Source organism: Propithecus coquereli, unplaced genomic scaffold (genome assembly GCF_000956105.1).
Source record: "Propithecus coquereli isolate 6110/MARCELLA unplaced genomic scaffold, Pcoq_1.0 Scaffold7, whole genome shotgun sequence".
In the NCBI taxonomy this organism is placed as follows: domain Eukaryota; kingdom Metazoa; phylum Chordata; class Mammalia; order Primates; family Indriidae; genus Propithecus; species Propithecus coquereli.
In genome coordinates, this window is record NW_012153062.1 from 9,153,293 (window position 1) to 9,177,412 (window position 24,120).

At 39.8% G+C, this 24,120-nt stretch overlaps 1 protein-coding gene across 2 annotated transcripts in view; it reads right to left on the bottom strand.

Annotated features, from left to right (window-relative positions):
* LRRC8D (leucine rich repeat containing 8 family, member D) overlaps positions 1 to 24,120 on the bottom strand; it is a 114,028-nt gene that overhangs the window by 70,718 nt on the left and 19,190 nt on the right. The window contains exon 2 of one of the 2 annotated variants that reach the window (XM_012661151.1): positions 18,840 to 18,985. The gene's annotated coding sequence lies outside the window, so the exon portion shown is untranslated. Of the gene's footprint in view, positions 1 to 18,839; positions 19,058 to 24,120 lie in introns of those variants that run through there. The other variant, XM_012661152.1, reaches the window with a different exon arrangement.

Sequence of the window (24,120 nt, forward strand, 5' to 3'; positions counted from 1 at the left end):
AAACGGAAGTTAGCCAGACAAAAGTAAAATAGCAGAGGGGGAAAGTGTGTGCTAAGCATCAGACACACCCTGTGTCAAAGCTTGTCATGAAAGCTTGGCCAATTAGAGGTATAGAAAGAAGTCCATAAGGCTGTAAATGGAGTATGTGTCTGGAAGATGGTTGGGGGAAGGGTGGTAAGGCAAGAGCTCTAGACTGGAGATGGAAGCAGGGCCTTCTTCATGCAAGATCTTGAAGTCTTCTTAAGGAGTCCGGCTCTTAACTACTTATTAAGGAGTTCTGAGGACAATGAGAAGTCACTGGAGGATTTTAAGCAGATCATTGACATATTACATTTCTGTTTTATAACAAACTGTCAGGTTTTAACGTGTAGAGAGCATTGGAGTTCAGAAACAGAAGAGCAGCTAGAGGCAGCTGCAGCAGTCCAGACAAGACAGGATGGCGGCCACAGCTGGAGGTGTGTACTGCCGCAGCATACTGGAGAGATTCAAGAGATATCAGATACAATTTAAGAATTTAAGACAGAATTGAGAAGACTTGACCATTCATTGCAGGTGGGAGTTAAATGAGAAGGATATATTATGGAAAATGCTCAAATGGTAACTGGTGGATAGTGTTGCCTTTTACAAGATGAAGAAAGAATTATAAATCCTTACAAATTGAAGACCACCTGTACTTTAAGACTGCTCTGTACAAGTTGTTTGAAAAAGTATTTTTGTTTTCCTTGCAATTTCATACCTCTGTCTCTATTATGAACAATTTTTTTAAAAAGTCAGTAAAAACACTACTGACTTGCATAATCACTCACACCCAGAGGCGGCAATATTCAAAACAAGTCTGTTATTTTTGGAAAGTCTTGGTTCAAAGACAAAAAACAGAGAACAGACAAGTCTTTTGATCCTCACTATTGACATGGTGCTTCAGTGCAAACCCAAGCACTACTTAAGACCCGTCTTTGAAGGGACAATGGGGCCAAAGCTCAACATAATAGGCATTTGGGTTTAAGAGGCTGGGGCTCTGCACCTCATACCTAGGAACAGGGATTTAAATATCAAAAGAACTAGGCTCAAGTTCAAATGACAAACACACCTGGCAGAATGTAGCCTAGCATATAATCTCTCCATGAAAATTCACAATTTTCTAAGAAAAACCCTGGCAAATTTTTCCCATGGCCCACTCCTGCTCATGAACATTTTTAATATTTCAAAAATGCTTATTAACCGGAACAAAGCAATTTCAAAATCTCAAAGGGTCAGAGCAACTGGAATTAGTTTAAGAATGCATTATACATGAAAGACACCAAGGCTTTATAAACAGGGCATCTTCTTTCTTCACACCAAAGCACAAGAAAACAAAGGAAGAACTAAACTAACACAGACCACAGAAAATATCACATGAAAGGAAATTCATGTCTGGCCTAGTCGGCAACAGAAAAATCTGAAATAAACAGGCTTGGCTTTCGTGGACTCTCTAAAAGCAAGGAATAGAAGAGGGAGAAACACATCATTTTAGCATCTTGAAAATGAGAAACAGTAGAACTTTATTAATATTTCAGGTTACTAGGATTACTAAGGAAGAGAATAGAAACAGAGGGTCCCAGGCTACCCTCACCTGCCTCTGTTTCCACATAGCTCAGCCCATCACCCACTCACTGCACTACATGACCTATCTACATTCTGGGTCTGCCTCTGCTTCTTCCTCCAGGGGCTGCAGACCAGAAGACTACTCACATGGGCAATCGTTTATTTTATTTAATCAACACTGGTGTTGCACATACTATATGCCAGCCATTGTTCTAAATGCCTCACAAGTAAGAACCCACTTAATCCTCATAACAACTACATGAGGCAGGCACTATTATTATTCTTGTTTTACATATAGGAACTGAAGCATGGAAAGGCTATAAAACTTGCCCAAAGTCAAACACAGCTAGTAAATGATACAACTGAGATTTGAATCCACTCTTTACTATCTGACTGTGGAGTTACAAAGGTTATTTTAATTCTTTCATTTCCTATATTTTCTTTAAATGAGGATTTATTACTTTTATAATACCAAAAAACTAAAAGATCATTTTTATTTTGAAATAGAAAACCAAAAAATAAATAAAAACAAGACCTCAAATACCTCATGCATGAAATCATAGGAAAAAATGCCTTATCTACAGAAGCTAAGAGGCCAGGCCACATGATATTCCTTGGATCATCTGTCACAGTAATATCTTCAGTTCTACACCCTGTCCCCCCATTACTCAGACAGTAAGGGAAGCAAAAAACAGAGTGAAGGGCAGCAGTTATGAACACGTACTCTGGAAAACTGACCTGGGCTCTAGTTCCAGCTTACAGCTGTATAACCTAGAACAAGCTGTTTAAGCTTTGCAAGCCTCAGTTTTCTCACCTGACAAATGGGTACAGTTAGATCTGTCTCTTACAGTTACCTCTCATAAAGTACTTAAAAACATAAAAGTGTCTGGCACAGAGTAAGAGGTCAAAAAAGTGCCAAATATAGGAGAACTAAACTGTCCAAATATTTGCCTATTTACATTATTCCTGGGCTAGAGCAACCAAATAAAACAAAAAGTTCATAAAATCATTGAACAACACAGACAAAAGAAAGAATCTGAGTAAGAACAAAGAAAGTTTTTCATTAATGCCTTAGTTAAGTAGTAAGGGCTAATAGGGTAGAGACGATCTTTGAGCCACAAAGAAATGACTCCCAGGTCCAGAGGCTGGAGTACTGGTGCTGTACTGGAATGTAAGAAAACACCGGCAATGTTAGGGACTGTATCTCTCCCTCATTTGCCTTTTTTAAATTTCGAGAGTTATTCTTCGGCTGGTCTGAAGGTAGTGAGTTATCTCACTTGATTGTTCACAGTCAGTTACAGATCGAACTGCTTGTTCTACTACTTTCCCCCCTCCTCACTACTGTACTTCACTAGTCTTAAAAAGAAAAAGAAGAAAAAAAAAAGAGTTATGCTTCAAGGAACAAGTCACTTCACCTTTCTTATTCTCAGTTTTATTATTTACAGAAGAAAATCATTGCATGGAGTGGCCTGAAAGATTCCTTCTAACTCTAACAATCTGTATTTCTCTAATTGTATAACTAGTTTTCTTTTAGTCATGAAGTATGTACTAATGAGATTCTAACACATTTCTAAATGACATCACTTACATAGCCTGTAATGAGAAATTTCTTATGTCCCCTCTTTAGTACCTATAGCTACTTCCCAAAGTCATGTTAAACGTCCCTCTTAAAGAGAATGAATGCTTCTGGCCCTTCTGGACCTGACATTCTTTTCTCTCAAATATAACATTTGCAATTAGAAGCCTGGCTCTAAAACAGAAGCTTAAATAGAGAGAAAAAAATGTTACCAACATAGATTTCTACATCCATAAGTCCTTGTACAAATTTTTTTTTTATCTATATCCGAATCCTACCTGATGCTTTCATGACCCTCAACTATGAAGCAGAAAGTGTTACCGTACACAACACAGGAAAGTTAAAGCAGCAAAGTATCTTGGTTTTATCCAGGGCTGTCCCATTATGCCAAGTCCAGAGGACACAGACGATCAGTACCTGTTCACTGACTTGCCCAGGTATCAGACATGGACTGTCATGCTACCGAAAAGTTCAAGGTATCGCTGGTAGGCCTTAAGGCACAGATATGGAAGAGGACAATAAAAGGTGATAAAATTATTAAAGGCTCTAAAAGAATGAACGAGAGGGCAGAAAAAGGAGGAAGGACAGAGCGAAAGGAAAAGGGGCACAGAGTGAAAAACTACAGAATCACAAAGTCAGGTGGAATGAATAATTACACTAAGCGCTTTGTTAAATTCATATGATAATCCTCACATCATTCTGTCCTCATTTTAAAGAGGAGAAAACTGAGACTTAGATAATTTAGCTTACTTTTCTAGGCTCACATAGCTAGCAGCGGGGCAGAGACGGTACTTGAGCATGGACTTTTCTAGCACAAAGCTTGTGACCGAATGATATATACATACTTAGTGACCTTAGAGAGCATCTCTGGCCCACCCTCCCATAAGGGTTCGAATCTCCTCTACTCCTTTGGCCCAGGATGGACGGCCTCTCCAAAGTGCTGTCAGTGCCAGGGCCCTGCATAGTGCTAGGCTCTTCAGTTCAGCTCTGCGTGGCTTTGAAGGAAATTAACCTACAGTCTGCCTCCCTGCAACTTTTACTTCCCTTTATCCCAGAATATGACCACATCTGCAGCAAACGAGGCTTCCAATCAAAGCCCTCATCAATAACTTTAAAAGGGGGAAAGGAGACTGTTAAAAGAATTTCAAAGAAAATCCAAAGACAGATCTATGAAATATGTATTTTTTTAAACTGAACTTGTAAGGGAAAAAGTAAAGAGCCCTGGGATTAGCACACTTACTAAGGAGAAGGATGTCTTTGCTTAGTTATTTCATGGAGAATGATGTATATCCATTTCTGTTAAGAAAGAAATGAGTCACCTTAATTAAGCTTTAGCATAAAAGATTTAGTTTAAAATGTTATTGATTTGACAGAGATCAGAAAGTGCAGAGGTTTTTATTTCTTCCACAAAAGCTTAAACTGTACATTTTCTTTATCTTGGAACGGTTCAAGATATAAGCCTGCTTAAAGTAGGAGATCTGTAAGCTTTCTTGCCCAGCCAGCACTGATGACAACTTACTTAAAAACAAGAAGCTCCTCTGATGAGTTACCTTCAGCTCAAACTACTTGGCTTTTTGGCTCCATCTATAAAGTGGGAATAACACTTGGCAAATAGGTAAGTTGAGATTGTTGTAAAAATGATGCTTCCTTACTGCTACTGTCATCCAAAATATACTAATTACTCATTTAGAATTAAATATTTAAAAAGGAAAGGAAATTTACTTTTGCAAACATACAAAATATTTCACACATTTTATACATTGTATGTAAATGTTTATAAAATGTATGTTAATTTAGCAATTATATAAATATTATTTTGGTGTTCAGTGTTTTTACAGGGTACTGCCAAGGTAATTTTTGTCATTTTAAAATTTCACTTCACTATTTACAACCACCTCTTGGAAGCACAAAATGGGAGGTAGCTGCTCTGTCAATGCACTGCTCAGTATCTGGATCTTGCACTGGCCTGTGTGGCAGGACTGACCACACACTCTCACTTCTTTCAAAGAGCAAATGATTAGGAAACAGAAAGGAATTATCATGAAATAAATGGATGAAAAGGCAAGTAGACATTAGTGCCTACCAATCTTTTCCTAAGAGTAGTTATTAAAGCATTATGGTTTACATTTATAAAAGATAACCTATTATATTATTATTTTGGGGTGAAAGCTCAGGGTTATAGATAATCTTCTTTCCCTGTATTGAAAATAATGAGAGGATTATTTCTTTCTTCATTAGTCACTCAAGTAGTTTCCTCACAGCTGAGGAACAAATAGCCAGACAGAATAGTATAATGAAGATTTCGACAAGTTTAAAACAGAGGGAAGGGTCCAATGGCAGTAGGTTGAAGGCACCCAGGCCAACACAGGCAAATGCTTAGATGTGGGCTAAGATAGTAATAACCCCTAGAATTTTCATCATTTTTCCTCCACTAACATTAATAGTTTTCAAGTGCTCTTATTCTGCTCATTTTTTTTTTTGAAAGATAGTGAAGAGGCATAAAGACATCCCACTCAGATGAAAACCTCATTTATGCAGAAATAGAGGGGTCTGGTTATTTTAAGTAGAAAACTTTTTATGTCAAACCACAAGGTGGACTGATTCAAAGTCATTCTGAGGATCCATTCTCATTGGGTGGGCAGGGAAGGTATAGGACAGGGGTTGACAACGTTCCCAATGCACAGTAAAAAGCAGCCAACCCTTTCCTTTTTTCTACTGGTGGAGGGCAAGTGGTTATGTGACAATGTGCTTATCTCAAGGTAAGAGCAAAGAAAGGCTATAAATTTTAAAACCATAGATTTTCAGCTTGTTTTGCTGTGATTTGCTTCTTCCTTTCTCTCCAAAATGAAGAGCTTTTTTGTTTCTGATTATAAAAGTAATACCTGTTTGTTATTAATATTTTTAAAAAATAAGATAATACAGAAACTACAAAAAAGAAAATAAAAATTATCTATACCTAAATGCAATAGAAACAGTTACAAACATGCTAGATATTAATCCAACTATATATATCAATAATCACTTTAAACATGAATTATCTAAATATAACAATTAAAAGACAGATATGTTATCTATAAGAGACTTATTTTAAATATAAAGACTTATATAGATTAAAAATAAAGGTATTAAGAGAGAAACTGAGATCATAAGCAGTATATTGCTTTGAAATCTGCTTTTTTACCTTTTCTTCAAAGACAAATGCACAGAAAAATCTAGTCTATTAAGAAATTCTGCAAAGTTCTCAATGTATATAGAATTTTCCCAATGTAAACACTGTCCAATATTTCAAAATTTTGACCTATTTTACACCATTTGGGGAATGCAGAATTACCCATTTGATACAAATTAATGAAAGATGAATACTCAATGCATATATTTCTCCCTCATCTTGCTTGTATCCCACAAATAAAAATCTGGCAACTAAAACAGAATTCACTTCCTTTCTCTAAAGCAAGCTCTCATACCTTATTTCGGGAAACAGAGAAATATTAATAAATGCCCTTATTCTTAACTGAGTGTGCGTGTAATTCTTACCTCTGTGTGTGTGTAATTACTGTAGCAGCTTCCTTTTTCAATGCCGTTCAATGTTCATGAGCTGCTAAACTTTTCCTCCTAGCACAACTATAAAATAATGTACTGATCTAGTGAGTTTAATTTCAAGTTTAGATGCTAAATGGTTGCAGAAAGTCAGTTGTTTTTTTCTCTATTCTTCCTAAATTTAATGCCCAAGGATATTTTCCATTGCTACAATGTGTAGACTGTTTGCACTGATCAACTATATCTTGAAAACGGACTCTCCTAGACACACTAGATACATTTAGGCTAAGACAATTTCAAATGTGCCAAAGGTGCATTTCTGAATTGTATATACATATCCTAATGCCTCATGCAAAGACTAGTATTAGGCTTGATTTTCTGAGGTTAGAAAATGACTGAAATTTTCCCATTGTGTGATGATGCTGGAATCTTTGATCTCTACTGCTCTGAGTTCATAGTCAGGCTACTTAGTTTATTTTGAGAAAGCAAATCCTTCCTGTTGTTTCTCAGGAAATGGAATACATTTATAGATTATGTTTTTTAACTTTGAGTTTAAATGGTTTTAATTTTTTAACTATGTTTCACTTTGAAGAGAATTTAATTATATGGAGAAATTAAGACTTTCAGAAAGAAACTAGATCAGTGGGGTGGAGAGAGATTAGTATTCTCAAACTTAAGCTAAATGAGTGAATTTTTAAAAAATGTCTCACAAAAACTGTTACACCCTGTTTCTTCCTGTGAAGAATTTTCCAAGCATTAAGTTGTGTAATAGCTTAATGGAGGAAAAAAGGAAATACCTTTTGAGGGTTTCTCTCAAATCTTTAAGAGCACAGAGAAAGATGAGAAGCTTAATTTTAAAAGGAGTGTCCCATCACCTGCTTAGGCTTGTTAAATTATTACAGTAATCTCTGGAGCCACTTACCCCACTGGATTCGCCTTTTAATGCTAGCCACACCTTTAGGGCTTTAAGATGTTATTCCCGTTCTTAAAAGGAATCACAGACAGTTAAATGGCTTTGAAGAATAAACTTTCCAGGTGAAGAACATACCCAAATCAAAGACTGATGAAATGCTTCAAACTCCATGGGCAAAGAAGTCTCAAGGGCCAGTGAGGGAGGCAGAAAGGAGAAAGGACTCTTAAGGTAAGAAAGACGCTGTTAAGTACCTCATCTTCTCCAACTATTCAATTCTCTTCTGCAATACCATACTTTTAACTAAGAGGGTGATATGGGCCGGCCGGGCGCGGTGGCTCACGCCTGTAATCCTAGCACTCTGGGAGGCCGAGGCGGGTGGATCGCTCAAGGTCAGGAGTTCGAGATCAGCCTGAGCAAGAGCGAGACTCTGTCTCTACTAAAAACAGAAAGAAATTAATCGGACAACTAAAAACGCATAGAAAAAATTAGCTGGGCATCGTGGCGCATGCCTGTAGTCCCAGCTACTTCGGAGGCTGAGGCAGGAGGATCGTTTGAGCCCAGGAGTTTGAGGTTGCTATGAGCTAGGCTGATGCTGCAGCACTCTAGCCCAGGCGAGGGAGAGAGGGAGAGAGGGAGAGAGGGAGAGAGGGAGAGACTGACTCTGTCTCAAAAAAAAAAAAAAAAAAGAGGGTGATATGAACCCAGGGAAAAGAAAATGCAATTAGGGAGAGAGAAACAATATAGAGAGGAATGCAAAGAGCACCGCCTCCCATGAAATGACCCAGTGATTCCTCAGGGATCTGTGGCACATGGGGGGGCGCAGCACATGGTCAATCCACCCTGTCCACCTCCTGCACAACACCCACTACCTTTCTCCCATTGCCAGCGCAGACACTCGGGGTATGGGTATATGAGAGCTGTCCTGGTCTCATGTTGTCAACTCCCCAAAGGTACTGGCATTAGAGTTGCTATCAGAAGAACACATAAATGATAAATGACAGGAATCTAGCTACTGCTATTCTCTGACCCACTCATTTTTATCTAATGGTGTCCAAGTCTCATAAACATTTTGAGAGCTATAGAAGACTTAAGAGAATATTAAGTATAAATTCCTCCATTGAAAGCTGGGGAAACTGAGGCCCAGAGAGATTAGCTGACTTTCCTAAGGCCATCCCCCATTAATGGGAGAATCAGAACTCAAGCTCCCTAGTGTTCAATCTACTGCTACTTTTGTCCTACTTCTCTCTCTCTCTCCCCCACCCCTCCATCCTTAAGCTTTCTTAAATCACCATCTAAACTTAACATTGTAGGCAAGGCCTGTGTGTTCTATTTTAAAAGTCATTCATGTTATTCACATTACAGTACTCTATCAGCTAGAAATAAAAAATCCACCACCAGCACCTAACCCCCACTGACAAAACCCCAACTGGGCCCTCAATGATGTACAACCATTACTGATCCTACATCAGGGGGCTCCTTTTTGAAAGGTAGCTATTACCAACTTTCAGCTGTCTTAAGGCCCCTCACTCTCAGCAGATTTCACCTCCTCTACTGAGAACACACAAGCCATCAGGAATGGGCTTTTTCAACTTCCTTCCCATCCACTTGCATGTTCATCTATAGTCACACATCTCTTTCCTCCTCCCCTGCCCCGATGGAACGAATGCCCTGATTCCCTTCAACGACAACCCCTCTCAGCATGCTGTGCTCTGGAACTTGGCCCCCCGATCTTTTCTGGAACCTTACTCCATTAGCTATTCCCTCTTTTGACTTTAGTCACTTCCCCTCCACTATTCTCAACCAAACTATAAGCTCTCATCACCACCAAACACACAGAAAAAGTTCTTTCACAGACAAATTCCATTCACAGTCACACTCTTTCTCTCTCCACTTGGTGCCCCTGCTTCTCAACTGCTACTCTGTCTTCTCACTGATGACAATCCAGTTTTAGACTTTAGAACTCTTCTAACTACCAAGAATACCTAATTGTCAAATCCAATCTCCTACATGAGATCTTCACTTTCCCAGACCGTCCTGTGGCCTCTGACAGACCTGACAGCTTTTCCCTATTTACTATCTGGGTGACTTGGAGAGTTGCTTACCTGAGGTTTAGACACCTTATCTGTAAGAGACAGTAACAATTATTTCAGAGGGCACTGTTGTGAGGATTGTATAATATATGGAAACAACAAACAAAAAAAGCACCTGATGCTCGATATTTTAATTTTTGTTTTTAGATTTTCCTTTGGCCATCCCTGCAGGATCTTAGCTACATTCGTGGCTACAATAATCGATTCCAGTCAGTCCCCAACACACGTCTCCAGCCCTGACTTCTCTCCTGGGGCCCAGGTCTCTCAAGGCCAGAAGAATGCCTCATAGACACCTCAACTTCCTTTCAACTTTAACTCACTATTGTCTCCAAACTTGTTCCTCTTACATTTTCAATCCTTACTAATGATACCCTCAGACAGTGAACCTCCCCAATCAGAAAAACCAAGAGTCATCTTTCTTCTTCCTTCCTCTTACTCCCTCCTTCCACTTTCCATCTAATCATTAACCCATCTTTCTCCTCCATGATTCTCCAATCCAGTCTCTCTTTCCTTTCTCACCATCATCACCTTAGTTCAGGTCCTCATTCTCTCTGCTGGGATTATTGGAATAGCCACTGGATTTCTCCTTTCTTCCTTTACATATATCTTAAGACAGTGATTTATGCATTTATTTTGCCTTTGATGATTCCACAATACTGTCAGGATGAAGTCCACATTTCCAGAAATGACATGCATAGCCCTAGACATGGGCTGGACCGAAAATCCAAAGCAGGAGGCACCTCCAGCCCCTCTCCCCTCAGTACCACCATCTCTCTGCTCCAATCACTCATATTCCATGGTCCTCCTGCATTGAGCTCTCCGGGGCTCTGAACTGGGCTGTTTCCTCTGTCTGGCTTTTCTCCTGCTCGGCCTGGTAAGTAATCTTATCCCTTCAATATCCAGCACCAAAATCGCCTCCTTCAGGAGTTCTTTCCTCACAAACAAGAAAGAACAAATGCCTCCTCCTATGTGCCCCACTCCCTAGTACCATTTGTCACAATGTATTGCTGTAAAGAGCCTTCCATTCTACGTTCCAGGTAACGGTGTATGTTTCTATCTTCTGAGGTTAGGCACCCATGCCACATTCACGCTGTATCCTCAGAACTTAACAAAATGGTTTGGACATAGGAAGTAGGGGGAAGACAGAAAAAGGACTAAGATTTAATAGCTTGGAGCTCAGCAAATGTCTGTTGAATGGTGAAGTAGGTTGGCTGCCAATTATATTAGAATAATTGAATAAAAGAGGAGGCTGAGAGGACAGGTGGATCTGACAGCTGTTGAGGGGAGCACAAAGGAATGTGAATGAGAAATGGAAAATACACATACTTTGGAAGTCCCCTAATGAGCATGTAAGTTCAGTTAGGTCACTAGCTGGTGCTGTTATAATCAAACTCAGGTGACTACCTAATGTTAATAAATCCCACTTAAAGCACAATAGGAGAATAATTCCAATAGCCTACAGATATCGATCTTATCTGTCTAAGCAGGTTTAGACTCCAGAACATTCTATACTATAATTTTATCAGACTATGTGCAAGCTTAGCAAATCTGAGTAACTAAAAAGACAACTCTCTCCTATGACCATGAAGCATCTTAAGAACTACAGACAAAAGAAAAAAAAAAAGACATATAGCCTACCTCCCATCTTCTAGTGGATCTACTTGGTTGTTAAAATAATAATAACAACAATAATCCTGTAACTGATGGCCAAGGGTAACATCTTTGTCCTAGACTAACCTTGTCATGAAATATCTATTTTGAGACCACAATTTGTTCCCATGATTTCAAATTTATTTATAATAATGAGCCATGTTATGTACAACATGGTTTCATCACATTTTAAAAACTAAGGGAAAAGTACATCATACTCTGCACAGGCACACAAATACCTGCTTATCAAATAAAGTAACCTAACATTCAGGGTGACATAAATTGGAGACAGGGGGAGGAATGAGACCCAGTGAACTAAGAACAGACTGGAGCAAACTAAACTTGGAGAAAAATCAAGCTGCAACTGGTTAAGTTTTCCCAATAATAAGGAGACATCTATAATTAACAGGCTTCCAAGAGTATTCACCCATGTATTACAGCATCGCACCTCATAAAAAATTCATTCAAAAGCCATACCGGGAATGCACATCATAGCTCTACAAGCACATATAGAGCACTAAAAAAGAAAGAGATGCCCTTGAAGTAAGGTGCCACTGCCCTACATAGATGACTGTGAAGGAGAGCCTTTTAAAAAAAAAAAAAAAGAAGAGAAAAGAAAAAACAAACAAGAAAATGATGTAATGTTAGGAATGTTAAAATTAAATTATGTTACCAAGTAAGTAAATTAAACAATGTTCCTACATAAGTATACATATTTCCAGAAAATTTATAGGTGTAAATAGTTAACGTGTACAAATAAGGGTAACCAATCTGCCTAAAAATAATCTTAAACATTTTCGAACTTTTTACATTAGTATATCAATCATGCCAATAAGATCAAGTTACATAAATGTATTTGTAACAATTAAAACAGTGTATCAAAGGCCAGGAACACACAAACAAGTCAACTGAATAAAACAGAAATCTCAGAAAGAGCCTTCTATATATGTGTAACTTATATTCTAGAGGTAGCATCATAAATCTGTGGAGAAAGAGTGTATTATTTGATAAATAGTGTTGGAGAAACTGGTTTACAATATGACCAGATTTTTAACACATTGCCACACTAGAAAAAAAATTTTTTCCTTGGGGAAAATATTTTTATTACAAAAATAGAATGAAAACTTTGAAAACAAAATGATCCTTTCTAATTTAATGAAAAAATTGTTATTTTTTATTGTTTTCTGTGCATGAGTTATATGCAATTAAATTGTCAATATTAATTGTAACAATAAGAACATCAACAAGTAAGATTTTCATGAACCAACTGCAGGGTTTTGCCCAGGGGCCACCCATCATGTTACATGTACACTACAGCATGGCAGTGTGAGTTGCCTGTGCACCACTTGGCTCCCAAGGTAGAGAGACATGTAAGAGTTACACATGCTTCATGAGGCCCCAGGCTCGAAACTAGCATGAGTTAAATACAACTCACATGGCAGTTAATGTGTTAAAAATAAAAATTGGATTAATACAGATCTCAAATTCTAAATAACTTAAAAATCAAATGATAATAGTAACCTATAACGTTAATAAAAGAACGTGAGGAGAAACGATTTCTTTCTTTTTTTTTTTTTTTTCCCGAGACAGAGTCTCACTCGGTTGCCCTGGCTAGAGTGAGAACCGTGGCGTCAGCCTAGCTCACAGCAACCTCAAACTCCTGGGCTCGAGCAATCCTCCTGCCTCAGCCTCCTGAGTAGCTGGGACTACAGGCACACACCACCATGCCTGGCTAATTTTTTCTGTTTTAGTAGAGACAGGTCTTGCTCTTGCTCAGGCTGGTCTCAAACTCCTGACCTCAGGCAATCTTCCCACCTCAGGCCTCCCAGGGTGCTAGGATTACAGGTGTGGGCTACCACGCCTGGCCAGGAAGGATTTCTTAAATGACTAAAAATACATAACCATAATAATAACAAAAATTAATGGGTTTAACGACATTAAAATTAAAGATCTTGTCATTGCTGTTGCTGAAAGGCACCACGAAGTTATCAGAGAAGTGACAGAATAAAGTATTTACAGTATCTAAAGACCACGAAGGATTAATTTTTTGAATATACAAGAAACTCCGCAAAAATGCTTTCAAGGAACTTCTTGCAAGAAGGCTAGAGACTTCAATAGAAAAAAAAAAAAAGGTGAGGCTAAAGATACAAAGAGACAATTCATGGAAAAGGGAAATTTTTAAATAAACGAAGTGACAGTATATGGGAGAGTGAGTGTGAACATGTGTGGAAAAAAAAAATAAATAAATGAAGAGATATTCAATCTTACTAGTAATCAAGAAAAGGCAAAATTAAATTATTAGGACAATTAACATCTATCAGGTTGGTAACAACCAGGAAATTTGTTAATATAAAAAGAAGTCGTTATGCAGTATTGGTGGAGATATATAAACTTAACAATCACCTGTGCAGTTCCTAGTAAAATTAGTATGCATATATCCTACAATCCAGCGATGTTGCTTGTGAGCAATACTGCCTCAAGAAGCTCTCATAAAGGCCAACAAATTTCATACATCTGGGCTCCTTAGGAAAAAGAATGAAGACATACTACATGGAAGCCAAAAATATTTATAAAAATATTGACTCTTTCATGTCCATATTCCTGATGTCTGAATATTCTCTACGGTTTTAACTTAACCTTTGCTTAAAAGGCAGGTAAGACTAAACAAACCACGATTATTTCTTCTCATAGGCTAGGCTAAGTACAGAGAAAGCAGGAGATGCAGTGAGGGAAATATTTTAGCAGTGGGGATTGCAAAATCTGGATCCAAGTCTAGGCCTTAGCTTGTCTATGTGACTTGGATAAATTATAATCTCTTCTTGCCTCAGTTTTTTCACATAAAACAGGGATATTACCCACTCTGCATAATACCAGGAGGATTAGAGGTAATGCACATAAAGTGTCTGGTAAATACAAGATATTCAATAAATGGAGAGTGATATTTTTTTAACCAAATAAAAGAACTTCACACATTAACCCTAATAGATTTCTTTCTTTTTTTTTTTGGAGACAGAATCTCACTCTGTTGCCCGGGCCAGAGTGCCGTGGTGTCAGCCTAGCTCACGGCAACCTCAAATTCCTGGGCTCAAGCAATCCTTCTGCCTCAGCCTCCCAAGTAGCTGGGACTACAGGCATGCCCAGCTAATTGTTTCTATATATTTTTAGTTGTCCAGATAATTTCTTTCTGTTTTTTTTTTTTTTTGTATTTTTTTTTTTTTATTTCAGCACATTATGGGGATACTCTTTCTATTTTTCAGTAGAGACAGGGTCTTGCTCTTGCTCAGGCTGGTCTCGAACTCCTGAGCTCAAACAATCCACCTGCCTCGGCGTCCCAGAGTGCTAGGATTACAGGTGTGAGCCACCACAGCTAACAGACTTCTGTGCCCTGCTTAACCCACCTTAAGCAGAATATCATAGTCATAACAACAGGTACAAAAACCAGAGAGACCAATTCAATATGAACTTAGTTTTTCCTTCTGCAGAACAAGGATAAATAATATTTACCCTTCCATACACTTACCACAAACTGTAAAGGTTGGGAAGCCTCTTTTAGCTTCTGGGAAATGAATATAAGCTGGTGGTAATGGCTACAATTGTGGTGATTCTGCAACTGGTGCCGGAATCCTGATTCTACAAACATAAGGAAGATATATTCATCGAAGCACTTGTACGGAAAATGGTCTAAGAAGGAATCTAGTTATCCATGACTAACTGCAAGGATCTCAAAGCTGATCATGAAAAACAATTAACCCAGAAGCATGACCAGATGCAAAGTCATGACTTTACACATCACCTATTGAATGTACAACGAAGAAGAAAAATTCTACCCAGGAATCTTTATAACCTGATGGCTAACATGCTATGCATTTTCATCACCATTTCAGCATTTTCAGCCTGTAGCAGTTGTTTTACGTTGGGCCTGACTTCCAATCTGTGGACTTTAGGGTACTGAGAGAGAGGTCCGTAGACTGAATTTCTACCTCAACATATATGTACTATTATTTTACAAATACAAGCAGATGCTGAGGTTATTACTTACAATATATATTCAGCTGAGTGATATTAAATAATTTTCTCATGAAATATTTGCAATCATCAGAGATAAGAAAAACTCTCGAAAAGTCAAGATCTTTGAAATCTTTCAGTATTAAGCAAAAGCTTCCTGATTTTTGTAAGGGTTGACAACCATTGCTTTACAGTTTATAATATAACTAAGAAGATAGTGTCTTTAAAATAATACACATGAAAGAAAAAAGAGAAGGTTTTGAAAAAATGAAAATCTTAATTCACATTTATCTCCATTCCTAGTCCCCTCTTGGCCATTAACTTTTCCTTGGCATTCAACATCAAAGCTAGTTACCCTTTTATTTTTAGCCTTTCTGTTGGAAGAGACATGAGGCTAGTTCACAAGCCACTGCAACTCACCAACAAAGTGCAGTGCATTGTGTATTAAGGATATATACATGCAGCATTTTTCATTCCTCCCTTAGAGCCCTTGTTTTATCTGTGTCTTCCTCCTCTCCTACCCCTGCCCCCTGAGGTTTTGGCACAATTTTACAGAGGGGAAGTTATAGACCATTACACACACTCCAATTATTTAAGAGAAAATAAATATTCTATCCAGCATTTCTCAGTGTGAAAATGTATACCAAATTTTAATTTGCAGTACAAGTTAAACCATAATTTTATGATTTAATTAATGGTACAACATTAAAGCCATAGCTAAACAGAGCCTCAACTTTAAACACTGCAAAGATAAGGAAATAAACTTATTTCCATCTGGGGAATATTACAAAAATATTTCATCTATAATTTAAAGTTACATGGGTTTGTCTATGTTTTTCTGTAAAATGAACTTCTCGGTGGGTTATCCTGAACTGGTGTGATAAAGCAGGGGATATATACGGTGGCAGTAACAGTGGGGTATGGGGAGGGTCACATACATCATATATTAGTTAATTTATTTTTTGAGACATAAACTTTCCTGTGGAGTAAATCAGAGGTGGTTTTCTTTTAATTCTAAAATGTTAAAATATGCTAATCTGACCCCTCAAAAAGATATGTGCTCACTAAGACCTGACAAAAAATATCTGTAAATTAAAATATACCATTAGAATTTTGGCAGCAGAATACAAACCACATTGATGCAAACAGCTAAATCTAGTCACTGACATAGAGGAAGTATAAATCTCAAACATGGGGGGGACCCTGAGCTCTAGCATGAGTGGAGTGGCAAAAAAACCTGGAGATTTGGTAAAGCTAATCTCATTCATCAGCTCTCTTTTGGAAGGGTAAAGGATCACCTGAATCAGCATTGCTATCTCTTCCTTAGGCAGCAACTTTCCAGACCACAAAAAAAGCCAAGGAATATAAATCAAAAGACCCTTGTTCAAGTCCCAGCATCTCCATTTACTAATATGACCACTGACAACTCCCATCTGATTGGCCTCAGTTTCCTCTCTCCATAAATTGGAGAAAATGAATCCTATTTCATCACACTGTTGAAAGGAGCAAGAGTTTAGCACTGTTGAAAGGAGTAAAGAAGATACAGAAAAATATGCTCTGTAAATAGAAAATGACAATCTAAAGGCCACTTATTATTATTTCTAAGTTTAAATTCCACTAGAGTGGAAGTAGATCCTATTCCTAAATAGGAGACAGGTTTGGAGGGTCACAAAAGCGTTCTGCTATATCTTAGAGCAGACTGACGGATGCTAAAGAAAGTCCCCAAATAAATTAACAAACTGGAGGGAAAAGAGTATACTGGGTATAAAAATAGAGGCAAAACACTATGGTTGTACAAGTCTTTCAAGAATCTCTCTTGATGACTTGTTTTCATTTTTAATCTCACAACGTATTTGGCAAGAGAAGAGGCATAAACACAGACATCTCACAATTAAATTCAAACTTTAAAAAGTCCACGTCTATATATCTAGCAAGGAGGAAATGGCTCAGTTCTCATAGTGTATCTCAGTTACTTACTGCTAATACAATTATACCAATTATTGACATTATCACAATGCTCAAAGCAGCTGCATTTTAAAAGAGATTAAAGTTTTGAAGGATTATTGGAATAATGGGATCTTATAATTTGAAATACTTTCATATTTCTGATATGGGAAAAAAGGAAGGGGAGGGAACAGTACAAATTTGCCAGCCTAAGTACAAAAGATTTTCCTTCCAAAGCAAAATTATGTAGTAAATATACGTGATTATAAATTTTTCACCATTAAAATGGTATAGTCAGCATCCATCATCATGAATTTAAATTCTACAACTAATCCTGAGAAAGCCTGGGTACCCAGTAAGGTGAAAAAGCCAAGAGTATGTGACACTGTGATTATTCACTTTCCCCTGCGCCACAGAGACCCTCCTTTGGCACGGTCACTTTCCTCCCCCTAGTCATTTGTTCACATCCCTTCCTCCGAAATAAAGACTAAGAAGATGCTGCTGGCTTTAATATTGTTCAAACATTTAATTTGAGGCCATATAATCATCCCATCAAACTGATTCTTCTCAACCATCCCACTTTCCTTAGTGTCGCTCCACAAGACTGGAGTTTCATTAGGTAGACGAACACAGGCAGTAAAGCAAGGCCAGGCTTTCACTGCGGAAGAAGTCAATCTGACTTTGTGGAGAGAGGAGCAGCTACAGAAATGGAGAAGCAAAAAGTTTGTCCCATAAAACAAACCTTTTCCCCAGCATTTTGCTCTCCCCCTATGAACATGTGAGGAGAAGATATGGATATGAAATTATAATCTACCTGGAGAATCTGAGAAAAGTCACTGCCAATTTTACTTTGATGACTAATGGAATTTAATAAAGATGCCTGGCTCATATTATTAAAGTACCTTCTGTCTCAGCAAGGAAACCTGGCTAACAAACCACAGTGGAGTTACCAAGCCAGACACCAGACTAAACACCTCAGAACTCGCTGCTGTCCCTCACTCCAGGTCCCTACATTTCCTGTGGGTGTCTGCATCACTAATTCCCTCAGTCTGTGATGACCTGGTTCTCCCAAAATAAGAAGGAAGGAACCGGGTTTCCTCTTCGCCAGCTGAGGAGGTGAGATTTCTGAACCAAGACTCTAGTCTCCTGTCCATCTTGCACTCCACCCACCACTCGTCCTCTTTCTCCGATGTCCTCACTCGTCACCCTCGCACCACTCTGCCTCCCAGAACGTTTATGGGGATAACCCTCCACCCAGACACACCAGCAAGTGCGGAACAAAGAGCTGCTGCTTCAGGCAGCGGGAGGAGAAGAGGGCAGCCGGGGGCTCCCGGAAGACTCGCGGCACAGGCAGCCCCAGAGCGGCCCGGCAGCAGGTCCAGGCGCCGCGCGCTGCCCGAAGCCAGCCCAGCCGGGTACGACACGCCCCGGGCGGCGCTGCCAGAGTGTGGCCGAGACCCCTGGGTGAGAAAGCAGTGGGGGGGCGGGCGCGTGAGGCCCCGCGATCCAGCCCGGCCGCCGACCCCGACCCCAGCCAGCGTACCTGGACCAGGCGGCCACCCTGTTCCCGCAGGGCGCTCTCTGGGGACTCGGCTTCGGGCGGGCTCCGGAGGCTGGAACCGCAGCAACGGGAGACTTCACTCCTCCATCCTGGGACCCGGCAGCACGTTACAGACAGCCGTGCACTTCCTGTCTGAAAACACAGCGGAGAGAAAGAGCGAGAGAGACCCGAGTGTTGGCAGCGGGGAGGGAGGGACACGGGGCGCTGGGCAGGGCGGGCGAGGGGGCTGCGGCTTGCACAACTGCCATGGTCGGCACCAGGCACTCTCCCGGCGGGAGACCCCGCCACACTGGTACGCGTGGTGGCTCGGCCTCGGCCGGCCCGGGCCTCCCCCTGCCGGTGGCCTCACTGCCAGCCGCTGGCTTGCAGCCCTTCCGTTTCCAGCCCCTGCCTGGGCTCTCTCCTCCCCACCAGTGCCCTGGGCGGTGGGCCTTCTTTTCCCTCCTTCCCTCCCAGCCACCCCTCCACGCGCCTTACCCCCAACCCCAGAAAAGAATCACCTCAGGGAAGGTGTAAAGAACGAGCCTTTCCCGAGCAGTGGCAGCTGGAGTTATGCAAATTTTTAAAGTTAAGAGCCACATCCCAGTATATCCACTACAGCTCAGAGGCTAAAGAGCTTCAGGATGGGAAATTACTTGTCTAGTGCCGCTGACTCAAAAGAAAAAGCGTGCACACAGCTGCCACAAACAAACTGCCACTAACTGTAAAAAACAAAACCAAACCACCAAAACAGCCACAACTACGCGGTACTTTAGGTTCCTCCTAGGGTCTCTGCTCATATCAACATTACCCTCACCATCCACCAATATTTTCATATACCAGTGCCACACAGTATAATCGAATAGCGCATTCTTCCAGAAAACAATTTCGCATTACTCTGATATCCCAAAGTTCTGGGATTACGTTCCTTTTGTTGAGCTCTGACTTAAGTGGACTTCAGGGTAGTGTTAAAAAATAGTAAACAAATGGTTTAAGAATCTGCCACACACAAAGTGTGCCGGCTGCGAGAGATGGCATTTATAACCTGCTTACGCTTGCACTCAGAATCTCTCAGGTTACAAGGCACTTACGGGACTGTCTCTGACAAACAGTTCCTTTTATCATCAAGCTATTGGCTTAAATAAAATCATTCATGTTTCCAAACTCAAAATGGAGAACAGAATATAAAGAAGGATTACTCTACATACAAAACTAAATTTTGACTTAAGTAGAAAGGAACTGATGGATATTAAGCTGCTACTCAATGCTAGACAGCATCTCATTTTACTCTCTTCCTGGCCTTCACATTTCCCAACAGATTTGCAAAAGTCCATTCCCATATTCCCAAATGAGGAAACAGGGTCAAAGACGTAAAGGAACTTGTCACCAAGTCTCAGCTAGAAAGTAGTCAAATAGAGCGCTGAATGCAGGTCTTTCCTAAGTATAAAATCTGCACCATTTCCTCTACACCCTGTTGATTCCTAAAACAATAATGAATTCTAGGAGAAAAGTCAAACCCAACAACTATCTGTGATCCATTTTCTCATCTCTGAATGATCCTGCAATTTATAAGTTATCACTGTTGAGCTAGCGAGGTTCTTTACCCACCAGAATATTATGTACCTTGATTCCTTGAGCAGAGGACTGTGATCTTTCCATTATCTACGACTGGCTCTGTCAGCCTTTTCAGAGTTACTTGGTGGCAAAAGTTCAGAAGGTTCTAGGATGGCCATTCATATGCCAAGGTACAAAGTCTGTCCAGTTCAAAACCTCATCAGCTGACTCATATTTGTTCCCTAAATTCTTTTTTCTCTAACTGGGCCTCTTTAAGAAGAAGGTAGATGCTGTTCACAAAAACACACGCATGGCCTCAACTTTCAGTAAAACTGTTGACATTCTCTCATTTTCTGTTTCCTTAGTTCACCCTCACCTGTCAGTACCATGCTACTATTAACCTCCTGCTGTAGCCAAGAAACAAAGCACATACTAAAAGGTGATTAAAAGTTTTGGCAATGCTGAGACCTCTAGACACTTGCAGAGAAACTGAGGACATCTCCCCCACCCTTCCCCACCACCTCACCAGAGATAGAGCAGCACTGACTCAAGCTGTAGAGCACACAGAACTATGAGGGCTACAGATTTCAAATACAAAGGCAGGGGCTGGGCAAAGGGGCTACTCAGTCTGATGAGGGCGTATTACTAAAACACTTCCTGAGGAATCTTAGCTTCTTTTAGGGTCATGCTATGTCCATCTCCTCCTTCTCTCAGTCCACTACTTACCCTAGACCTAGCAACTCTTCACCTCTTCTCACAAGCTTAATGCTTCTTCCCAAAGAGCTACCATTCCTTTCCCACAAAGTACCCAGTGGGAAGGAGATGGCGCAGGACACACTTAGCTCAAAACTTACTTGATTTTAAAACTCCGTCAAGGCCGGATGTGGTGGCTCACGCCTGTAATCCAAGCAGTCTGGGAGGCTGAGGTGGGAGGATCGCTTGAGGTCAGGATTTTGAGATCAGCCTGAGCAATAGCAAGACCGTCTCTACACAAAACAGAAAAAAATACCCAGGCATGGTGGTGCGCCCCTATAGTCCCAGCTACTCTGGAGGCGGAGGCAGGAAGATCACTTGAGCCCAGCAGTTTGAGCTTGTAGTGACCTATGATGACACCACTGCACTCTAGCCCGGGCAATAGAAGGAGACTCTGTCTCAAAAGAAAAAAAAAAAAAAAGAAAGAAGGAAAAATCCCTGTCAATAATTAACATGTTTTTAAGGGCACGATTCTATTTTAAAATATCTTTTGAAATTTTCTCCTTCATTTCTGTTACTCACTATAAGCCTAAGAGCACAGAAAGAAAACCTTTAAAGAAAAATAAAACTCTCAAGGCAAAGGAAAACTTAAATTAACCTGCATAGCCTTCATTTCTATATTTGGGAACTCATGAGATTAGACTATTTAACTTCTAAAAATCTCCCTTAGTTCTGAAAAATTCAAAGTCATTAATGCATAACAAGTCAACAGCAGACTATTCCTATTTTGTCTGAGTACTGTGCTAAGAGATAATTTTATGATATATATTAAATTTTGTACTGTTTAATAGGTGATAAAATATAGAAGAGCATCTGGTGGGAGTCTAGGAATCACATTTACCTGTGCTGCCAGGTCACGCCTACATTCATAATACTGTCCTCCAGAGCAGTGGCCAGCTGTAGGGGAGGGGAAACCGCATTTCTCTCTTAGGCTCCCTATAACTAAAATCCTCGTCATCAAAAATATTGATTAACATTCACTCTGTGCACGAATTACAAAGTTGATAGCTTAGAGAATACAACACAGCTCCTGACGTGTCTCCTAAGTCTAACCACAAGGCCTAGGCATCGTCTCATAGGTCCCCGTGGGTCAGCTAGTCTCCTTTGTTTCATGGAGAAGTGTTTCTTCCTTACCACTGCTGTGTAGGAAAAAAAAATACTAAAATCACAACCTCATAAGAAGAGAAAAAAATATGCTCCCAGGTAAGCACAAATGATACCACAAAACATAAAATTGATTTTGGAAGAAAATGAGGAGTTCACTTTGAAAGTCTCCACGCTCTAAGTACCATAGTTCTTGGATGAAAAGAACAACTGTGAAAGCCATTTTAGAGGCTCCAAATTAAGTTACAAGAAATAGCTTTCCTGAGGACTAATAGGTGTGGAGCAGGAGATGATAAACTCATCTCCAAAAATAATGCTGCTTATCTTTCTTTATCTTAAATAAAGGGGCCTTATTTTGATGGTTAAAAACATTTGCCACAAGCATTCCTCTGTGTGAGTATCAGGATTCTTGGTGATTATTACACATGGATTTTTGCAAACAAGAAAATGAAAAATGACAAGCTGTCTAGTTACCTAAGAGATGACCTCTCTGCACTACCAGCCTTCTTCACAGACAGGGACAGTGTCCCTGTCTCTGTCTTCATTTCCAGGGTAGCACATGCAACAGGATTTTCTGGGAAGGAGGTCTCTGGCACTCACGCTCACCTCCTGGCCTCAGCAAAAGCTGGGCCATGGCTTTCAAGGAAGCCTTTCTCAGAGCCAGCTGGCTGGCCTGACTGGCAGTTACCCATACAGGGCTATTAGCCATCTTCAAGGAGCCAGAGTAAGTGTCATTTCATGGCAAAATGTAGCAAGGGGGTGAGAATCATCTTTTTTAAAAAGTCTGCCTGCAAAATGGTTTAGGCTCCCTTGGGTGCACAGAGTTTCCTGGTTTTGAACAAGATAAGGAAAGCACTACTTAAAAAGCACCCACAGCATGATGTGGAAGATCTAGCCACAAGGCAGGAAGACAGGGCCAGGGTGACTACAGGCCTGAGCTGGTATTTTCCTAAGCTCTGTGCCTCAGTTTCCTCAGCTTCCAAACATATACATCATGAACCCACACACCTTGCACAATATTACTAACATTACACAGGACAAACCCTCACGTGCCCTGCCTCACTGAATTCTCAGAATTGCCTTTGCAGGGAGGAGTCATCATCTGCAGAAGACAAAGTGGGGGCTCACAGATATTAAGTGATTTTCTCAAAGCAGCAGGTAATGGAGCAGAAACCCACCCTAGGTCTGTTCTTCCTTTTAATTGAACAGAAATGCGTGGGAGCATTTTGGCTGTGGAGTGATCATTCTGCACTACATTATCTTTTACTCAGAAAAAGCTCACTTTTAAAACATAATTTGTAATGTTCTCTTTCGACTGCATTATGCTACCTCATTACCCTGCCAAATTTTGGTAAAGTGTAAAGTCTAAACATGTATTTTGCCATAGGCCAACTGATTTTAAGCCACAGCAATATTAGGTAAAATATGCTCTTGAGCTGCAACTGAATATAATTTTATCAAATAATAAGACAGATCCACTAGTCAAACTGTGAAAGACAAAACCTTAGTATGTTTTTTCCAAGTTTCTCCTTTAATTCTTCAGTTAGCATGCAAATATGTATGTAAAGCGGGCCATGTTGGCTGATCATTTAGTGAGCGTAATATGAAAAAAGGGTAAGATACCACAAAAGTCTGACTAAATGTAAAAATACCTGTATACAAGGGTGTTCAAAATGTTCCCGGCACAGACTACTGGCAATGAATAGCCTTGGGTTATTTACTGACTGCTGATTGTGATGTGTATTGTGTAGACTAAACACTGTCCTAGAATTCATTTTTCTTTAGAAGGTATGTTTTGTCTGTACATCTTCTGTGGTGGGTATTTCTGCTTCCTTATTTAAAAAATTGTTTTAATTATCTTGAACATTTTTAT